The following is a 6518-nucleotide window of genomic DNA, read 5'->3' as shown; positions in this document are numbered from 1 at the left end:
TGTAATGCGAGTACTCGTGCAAGCGGCCATTTCGATGGTGGGAATCTTTCATCAGTCAACAAGACTAATAAACCCACTTTGATGGTGTTTTGATGATTATACCACTTAGATATTGATTGATGCCTTTGTAGATATTCCGATGACCATCTACTCAAAAATCTCTGGAGTATTTGTTGTAGTTATTGCCAGCGTGACAACGTAGCTGAATTATTTTCCAGTAGCGAGGGTCCAGGTACAGCGATTAGTGGTTCACCGACAAGGAAATGTCCAGGAGTCAGAGCGGTTAAATCTGCAGGATCTTTAAATAGCGGAGCGATCGGTCTTGAATTTAACACAGCCTCAATCTGTGTTAAGACTGTAGCGAACTGGTCGTATGTCAATAGCGATTCACCATTAGTTCGTATGAGATGGAACTTGATTGACTTTATGGCTGCTCCTCACCTGCCACCAAAGTGAGAAGTGCTTGGTGGGTTAAACTTTCAGTCTGTGCGATCTGTAGCGAGTAAATACTGAAGTTCTTTTGTCTCGATCCTGCTGCGAATTCTTTCTTTAGTGTGGCGCCTGCTCCTACAAAATGTGTACCACAGTCCGAGTATAGGGTACTGCAGGCGCCTCTTCGACTAGTAAATCTTCGAAATGCTGCGACAAAAGCGTCAGTAGAGTATTCGGTGACAATTTCAATATGTATAGCGGACGTAGCGAGACATACAAAGACAGCGATCCATCCTTTATAGGTTTTGGCACCTCGACCTTGGAAGGTCTTCAGTGTTACTGGCCCAGCGTAGTCTATTCCAGTGTGTAAAAATGCTTTAGATGGTCTTACACGAGCGGATGGCAATTGTCCCATTAATTGTTGTGCACGAACACCTCTATGTCTCGTGCACACGACGCAGCGAAGAATGTGTGATCTGACTGGAACTCGACCACCTTCTATCCAGACAGATCTCCGTAGATCAGCAAGAGTCAATTGAGTTCCCCCATGGAATGTTCTTTGATGCGAATGATCTATCAATAGCGTACTTAAGCGCGATGACCTTGGTAAAATAGTTGGATTTTTCTGTTCATCATCCAGCAGTGAATTCTTCAAGCGACCGCCGACTCTGAGTACTCCGTTGTAGTCGACGTAGGGGATCAATTTAGCGAGATGATGATTTCGATGTAGAGAATCACCATCTTTCAATAGCTTCAGCTCTTGCGAATAGTACTGACTTTGCGTATACTTGATCCGCAAAGTCTTAGCGAATTCCAGGTCAACTGTAGAGAGTGGTGTGGCCAGTGTGGACTGTGGCACTTTTTTAAATTTAGCGATGGCACGAAGACAGATTCCAAGAGTGCGAAGTAACGGTGACAACTTAAAAAATTTCTCTGGTAGCGTGTATAGCGGATGTGAATCTGCCTTGAAGATGGTAAAAACCAGACCTGGACGTTCATCAAGATGTGATACCGTCTGTGTGGGAATGTCAAAAGATGGCCAGTTTTCTTTTGATTGACTGAGCCACTTTGGTCCCGTCCACCATAGCGAACGCTGTTCTAGTTTGGCTGCTGATAAACCTCTTAAAGCGCAGTCAGCTGGATCAAGTTTCCCAGGAACAAAATCCCAGTTGACACTTGGTAGCGATTCTTGAATTTTGGCAACTTTATTGCGAATGTAGACCTTCCATCTAGCTGGGTTGTTTCGTATCCACGTTAAGGATACAGCAAAGTCTGTCCACAAGAAAACTGGTATGTTTTCAATTTTCAAAACATTCTTGACGTCGAGTACCAGTTGAGCGAGTAAGACAGTGGCATTGAGCTCCATTCTTGGTATAGTTATGGGCTTCAGTGGTGCAACGTTTATTTTGGCACACACTAGCGAAATATTGGAGCATCCAGTAGCGTCAGTAACTTTTAGATAAACGACAGCAGCCATAACGAGTTGTGAAGCGTCAGAGAATCCATGTAATTCGATTGATACACCATTTTTCACATGATTCCAGCGAGGTATCTGAATCTTCGAGATCTGATGTAGTTCATCTCGAAACAAATTACATTCTTGAAGAAGCAACGGTGATAGCATAGCATCCCAGTCGAAGTTCTGCAGCCAGAGCTCCTGCATGAACATCTTGGCTCTCACGATGATCGGTGCCAAAAATTCCAGTGGGTCAAACAAGCGAGCAATTTCAGATTAAATTGTGTGTTTAGTAGTTGGTGATGCTTCTGGAAGCAAATAGCCGAACTGGAGTTTATCCTGTGTTGAACTCTAAGTTAATCTGAGCACTTTTACTGTAGTATCCCCAAGCTGTCTTGGTGTATCTTCTTGGGTTTCAACTGGAGCGACTTGGGCGAGTAATTCTGTTGAATTACTTGTCCACTTAGCAAGCGGAAAACATCCTGCGGCACACATTTTTTTTTGTCTCGAGAGCAACTTGAATCGCCTCAGCGAGTTTATCTGCGCCTCCATAGATGTCATCCACGGAGCGAGTATTTATTAGCGGTTCGACAGCTTTTGGAAATTTATTCCCTTCATCTTCAGCGAGTTGTAAAAGTGCTTTTCCAGCGAGATATGGAGCTGATGTTGTTCTATAAGTAACAGTAGCAAGTGCAAATACTATTGGCATGCCATCTTCGTCAAACTAGAGTATGCACTGTAGATGATAATCTTTCTTGTCAACTGTGATCTGACGAAACATTTCAGTTACATCAGTAGCGAATAAATAGCGATGGCAGCGGATGCCAATAAGTACGTCACTGATGTCAACTTGAATCCTGGGGCCCACATGAAGTATCTCGTTGACAGATACGCCAGATGTTGTTTTCCAAGACCCATTAAATACCACCCTGAGCTGTTCGGTGGTAAATCCTTCAATTATATCCGTCTCATGTGTCCCAAGTCTTCATAATCCTTCAGGAAGTTGAAGTACAACTTCTTGTAGACTGGATCAGCCGCCAATCATTTGCGAAGACGTAGTAAAGCGTATTGTGCAGCTCTAAGCAAATCACCCAGTTGACTTGGTGAAGATTTAAGCGGTAAGCAAACGACATATCGACCATCAGACTGTCTGTAGTGTGTATTGACAAAGTGTTGTTCACACTCTTCTTCTTCTTCAGTATAGCGTGTAGCGAATTCTGTCTGTGGCTCTTCTTGATACCAAAACTTGCTCAACAAGTCTTGTAGTTGATCATCAACAGTGACATGATGAGCATAAGCGGTCAATTTCGATGTAGCAGTGTCTACAGATCCATATATGATCCAGCCAATCGATGTTTACTGAGCGATTGGGTTATTGTCACTCCCTTTTCTTATATTGGCGTAGATTATGTGTGCAGCTGGTGCTTCACCCAGAATGATGTCAATAGGTCGTGATGTCAAGAAGTCTGGATCAGCGAGTTATAGCCCAGTTATATGCGGCTATTTTTTATTTGTTAGCGTAAATGACGGCAAGTTTGTCGTCAGTAGAGCAAGCACATGAGCTTGGATATTAATAGAAGCGGTACTATGTAGCGAATGCAACATCATCTTACATGACCCAAGCGAACGCCCAGCTGACACATTACCAATTCCACGTAATGGTACAGCTGGTTTACTGAGTTAAATATCCCGCTTCTTGATTAGCGAATGTATCACAAAGGATAACTCGATCCTTGATGAATAAGTACACGGGCAGTACATGTACTTCCTGTTATCGAATGCAACTTTACAATAGCAGTAGCGAGTAATACATTGAGCGAATGAGCTGAAAGCAGACTAAGTTAGCGAATTCCAAACAAAAGTTGCAAAAAATGGAACTATTTGTTACCTGGGTCAGCTACGGGAGCATCCTGTACTGGTTTAGCGGCAGCACCATCGTCAATATGCGTCGAAGTATGATGTGACTGGTCACAATGGCGGCACTTCTGCTCAGTCAGACCATCAGCGTAGCGGTTGTGTCCCAAGCAATTATAGCATAAGTGGTAATGCTGGAGAATCGTTCTTCGACTAAGTGGCGACGCCTTCTTGTAGCTAGGACAAAATAGAACAAAATGTTTCTGTTTGCAGATTGGGCACATTTCTGGCTCACTCGTTTTCTCCTTTGGAGTACGAGCCACGTAGCTAGCGGAACCGGTAGAAGTAGATGGCGCAGATGAGGTAGCGGATCGGCTATTAAATTAACCTGTTTGTTTGTAGCAGCTGACTTAGCGTATGATTCAGGTGGGGATTTTAACCACAGCATTAGCTTGATTTAAGGTTATCTTAGCGCCAATCTCTGAGTTTTCCCACGCACAAACCTTTGCTTTAAGCATATCGTGCAGCTGTTGGTCAGAGGGAAACTCATTTGATAACCCAAGTGAAGCCAATGGCAAACAGCGAACAGTCAAGCGAATTATGAATGGGTGTAACTCACCAATGGGAATCCCCAAGGCAGTGATAGCGTCCAGCGATTTTCTATTAGCGAGTAGCAGCGCATCCAGATCGGCAGCAGAGTGTGTAGTTAGCGGTAGACGATCAAGCAAATCATCGATATGCATATCGAGTAATCTGCGTGGATTTGTGCTGCGAGTGTTCAGAAAATTCCAAGCAGATTAGAAAGTTTCATCCGTGAACTGTAGGCTAGCAAGTAATGCAGCGGCTTCACCTTTTACTTGAGTCTTCAAGTAGTACATCTTTTGTGACCCAGTTAGCGAATCTTCATTTATGACGAGAGAAGTAAATAAATCCTTGAAAGAATCCAATTCGTCATAAGAGCCCTGGAACGTCGGCAATTTGATTTGAGGTAAATTGGATTTGTGAGTGGCTCCAAAGTACGCCGTTTGATCGTGATTAACGGCAGAAGCTTAATGAACAGGTTCAGGAACAGGTGTCGCAGCGCTGAGCCGAACTCTAAGAGAGGTGTAAGTTACATTAGCGGTTTCGTAAGCATTACCTGTATGATATTCGTTGGCGATGATCTCAGGTACATCATCCTACAATCTCTCGTGAGTTGTGTTAAAGCAGGTCCACAAGTCATTAAGAATAGCGAGATTTGCATCAATAGAGGCGGCACCTAGGGTAGCTAGTAGCGTCAGTCGAGCGGTTGGACATATTGCGCATCGTGTCGGTGCGTTGCATTTGTAGAGCGACTTCGGCTACGGCGGCCATCGTGATGATACGTGGCACAAAACTGACGCGAGACGTGAAACTGACGCTAAGTTTTCAATCTTTTTTAGCTAAAAAGTCTTTTTACACTGGTATGTAAAATTCATTACCCCGGACAGCACTCTAGCAGTGCTCAGCAATGCCCACGGCACTTAGCGATTTTCACGACACAACTCTGACACTAAATTTTTTACTCACAATTTTTTTTTCAGATTTTTAATTTTGAATAATTTTTAATTGTTTAATTCACGCCAGATCCGGCTCGAAGGACCACAATGCAAAATGAGCGAATAAACAAAAGGATCTGGTTCAGATGTGAGGAATTAAACGATTAAAAATTACACTGGTTTTATCGAGAAATAAATTAGATATTTATTTACACTATATACACTGAAAAATTGTAAGAAACAATATTTAATAGCGAATGCGACTGAATTTAACGTGATAGCGAATGCAAACTAAAGAAAAGAATCACGTATAATTAAATTGACACGTGGTCAGAGCGGTTATTATTGCGGTAATTATTTATAATATAATTATAAATAACAATCAATTAATTTACTTCCAGTAAATAGCAGCCTTAATATACTGACTTAATCTTGAGAGAAATCAGCATAGCAGTTTAGATTCATTAGACAAGAATTGAATTATCAAAGCGGTTTTAGAACACGAGATAGCAAGCAGCAAAGCATGTTTTCGAATATAAAAGATGGTAGCGTCGTCAAGTCGTCGAGAAGCTTGATATCGACGTAGCAGCCTTGCTGAATGAGACAAATTTTTCCATTGGCTTAAAAGCGCGCCAACAAGAAGCAGTTGATATCGAAGTCTCTCATTGGCTGGCCAATATAAAACGAATTATGTGATCGGCCGGCTTGTAGCGGGTTCTCATGGTATCTTGACACGGCTATGAGTTAGAAATTGTATGTACCGGGCCCACATAATGAGTGACCCGGCACTATTCTGACTTGCAGTCAGTAGCGAGTTCGGCAACTTCCGGACTTAGCGGAATAATGCACCAAGCTGATTCAAACTAATCAAGCTCATGACTGAACACGGTTGGTTTCTACAAATTTTTTGTAACAGGATGAATTTGTAAACCTTGAATATTTTAATATTTGGATTAGGAATTTATTTACTGTCGATAATCGGGCGATGAACTCGTAAGTTGCGGGTTAGTGATGTAAATAGTCACCGGGTGTCGCATGGATTACGATGACCTGAACATTCGTCATTTCCCTAAGTTGAGAAAAGTTGGAATAAGTTTCCGGGGGAGTAAATCAACGTGGAACATGATATATCTAAGACTGCGGAACGTGAAATCTGGCAGAGTTAGTCAGACAACTAAAGAAGCAGAACGCTTATCCAAAACAAGGTAAATTTCCGTTTCCGCTTCACGTGAAACGAGGCGATATCTTGAATTAAATTT

Source organism: Microplitis demolitor, chromosome 6 (genome assembly GCF_026212275.2).
Source record: "Microplitis demolitor isolate Queensland-Clemson2020A chromosome 6, iyMicDemo2.1a, whole genome shotgun sequence".
NCBI classification, from domain to species: domain Eukaryota; kingdom Metazoa; phylum Arthropoda; class Insecta; order Hymenoptera; family Braconidae; genus Microplitis; species Microplitis demolitor.
The sequence above is the reverse complement of the archived record's forward strand: the minus strand, read 5'-3'. Positions refer to the sequence as shown.